Source organism: Mizuhopecten yessoensis, unplaced genomic scaffold, assembly GCF_002113885.1.
Source record: "Mizuhopecten yessoensis strain PY_sf001 unplaced genomic scaffold, ASM211388v2 scaffold9501, whole genome shotgun sequence".
Classification (NCBI taxonomy): Eukaryota; Metazoa; Mollusca; class Bivalvia; order Pectinida; family Pectinidae; genus Mizuhopecten; species Mizuhopecten yessoensis.
In genome coordinates this window covers 431,680-434,272 of record NW_018408079.1, presented here as the reverse complement: position 1 = coordinate 434,272, position 2,593 = coordinate 431,680, and the positions used below count along the sequence as shown (strand labels likewise).

Genomic DNA, 2,593 nt, shown 5'->3' with positions numbered 1-2,593 from the left:
ACTAGGGGGTACTAGGGGGCACTAGGGGGTACTAGGGAAGTGAAATCATAAACATAGTATGGGTTGTATAATGTGTAATACCAGAACATGCCGTGAACATATAATGAAAGAACGGTTTCTGTTCATTTAAATCCAGGTAAAAAATTTACATAAGTGTCATGACACTTGTTTTTGTTTTTTCCTTTTCTGTTTTATAAAACATGTACTTCGATGTATTGTCAAACAAAATTTGAATAAAACAAAGTTTAAACCAAATCCATTATTGAAAGGCAAATTGATAAATTTCAGAGAGGAAATAACTTTGGGAAACAAAATGAAAATACAATATTATAAGAATTTAGATTGCAATAGTGTGACAGTAGGCTGTGCTCTTATAAAAAGTATACACACTCGACTGTTGGTGCGTGGCGGTACCATGATGTGATCGGTTCGATACCGAGTAACCTATATATTTACATGGCGGACTGACCTTTCCTGGAGTTCTCAGCTAAACCCAGACTGTGAACATCCGTGTACACTGGTACTCTCCCGTCCCTGAACAGGTAAATCTACGTCAGCTGATCGTACAGCATGCATATGTTATAGTATTTAAATGCACACTAATATATACATGACACTGGAAACGACAACGTGTTACATGATAAGTGATAACATCGTTTACATACACACTAGCCAACACTGTCCGGCTGGCTACACATGGTAAGCCTTACCTGGAACGACTCCTTTCTTATTTTTCTTCATCAACGAACACGTCCGACGTGTTCCGTAAACAATGTCGCGTCACTGACTGGTATTGGAGTGCTCCCGTAAAATTTGCCACATCACGTATTCGCCATTCAGTAACGACTGAACATGCTTACATAGAGCGCAAGGCTGCAGTAGAGTACAAGTAAATAATATACCACACGTTGACCCAACCTCGGTCATCATATGTAAACACGATATTGTTCTTTCAGAGGATCGTCCCAACACATAACGAATAGCGCATACCATCCTATGTATGTCTAGTGCCGCGTTAAAGTGTAATAAACACGTCACCGTGTATTACACTGTAAGATACGTGCACGTGTCTGTCAAGGTTATCGGGAGTAAATATTGTGTGACATTTTTCCATATAGATAGCAGGTGTTATATTTCTGATTTGACAAGGAATTTTTCGCGTATCAAGTTCGAATGTTGGGGCAACATAATAGGCAGAGCTCAAAATGCTTAGTTTCGGAGTTTTCTGTCATATATAAATAACAATAAAGTAGTGACTCGGTGTGTTTCTTTCGCGTACCGAATTCAATTCTTAATAATTTTTCCATCGACTTTGTTTGTTATATAAACAGGTCCAGTACACTCTGCCGATTGAGCTATATAGCTGTAAAGACCTAGAATAGCTCTATTGACCTATCTGAAATAGGTCTTTTGAGCTATTTTCAAGTGATTTTCTTTTTTAAGGAAAACGAAACAAAGTCGCTTTTAAAAGAAGATTGTATCATTAGGTTGATAACAAAAGATATTAAATATAAGTATTCTTTTTAAAAAATAGTGATGTAAAAAAATCGGAAATTTTACACTTATGAAAAATGAAAATAAACATCTAACTGTATGCATTTTGTAGTCAGCATTACCATAAACCTTATTGTTGTATGCGACTTTGCTTTAAGGTTGCTCCACACATCGTCATCAGCGTCCATTTTCGTGCCGTACTTCCGGAAAAAGTACAGCTCGGACTCCATTATCTTGATCGACACCGTGTCGTCATTTCCGTATTGCGTATCGGGCATTCAATATCGTAGTGCAAATTATAGTAACACCAGGGCCGTTTTCGTTTAAACGGTCAAACCGATCGGACCACTCAGACTGTTGTTCGTTTATTAAATAAGGTCGGACCTAGTAATCTGATGCTGCTTTCAGGCGAGCCTTGAGAAAGCCGTGCAATGCCTGCATACACATTTGCAGGTCCGCCAGGATTTATACCCGAAATTGTTACATTTATAAACGGTCAAACCGGTTGTTCTACATAAACGAACAGGCCCCTGGTAAACAATAGTACACGTGCGTGCCGATGATGTGTCAACACACGTTATCTGATATTTTTACTATATTTTCTTTATTAAAAAAATATTTGTTCGCATCGCTACGCTCGTCTACTTTGTATCTTGACCCTAAAGTGTTTTTTTTTTATTTTACCACCTCCGCAAAACCCCAAGTTGCAACTTGCAACGCTCGGCGAAAATATACTAGCATAAGTTGCATACTTATATTATTGACCGCTCGTTATAGATGATCTGAAAATTAATACTTTTTATTGTAACCTTCCTAACCGCCCGGGCGATATTAATCATATCTTTCGGCTGACAATATTATGTATAATCGACTAAACATATCCATTCAATTATTTTGGTATTGTATATATTGTTGGAACTGTTTAACTATCTTGTATCACGGACTTAATTCCGTGCTTGTACATGTATGTACAACATAATATCTCATTGTGGTACTTATAGCTTACCGTCGTGTACGTACAAGAAAGTATCTTCACACAGCATACTATTGTGTACGTAGTAATAAGTTGTACGTACCAGAATGAGATGATATGCTGTAC

At 37.5% G+C, this 2,593-nt stretch overlaps 2 protein-coding genes across 5 annotated transcripts in view; one reads left to right on the top strand and one right to left on the bottom strand.

The window, feature by feature from the left end:
* Positions 1–2,593, bottom strand: part of LOC110458207 (monocarboxylate transporter 12-like) — an 18,084-nt gene that overhangs the window by 8,373 nt on the left and 7,118 nt on the right. The window contains exon 1 of one of the 4 annotated variants that reach the window (XM_021509811.1): positions 711–1,077. The exons of 2 other annotated variants lie outside the window; for them this stretch is intronic. The gene's annotated coding sequence lies outside the window, so the exon portion shown is untranslated. One more of the 4 variants, XM_021509812.1, reaches the window with a different exon arrangement.
* Positions 457–2,593, top strand: part of LOC110458208 (probable L-cysteine desulfhydrase, chloroplastic) — a 20,542-nt gene continuing 18,405 nt past the window's right edge. The window contains exon 1 of the mRNA XM_021509816.1: positions 457–542. The gene's annotated coding sequence lies outside the window, so the exon portion shown is untranslated. The remainder of the gene's footprint in view (positions 543–2,593) is intronic.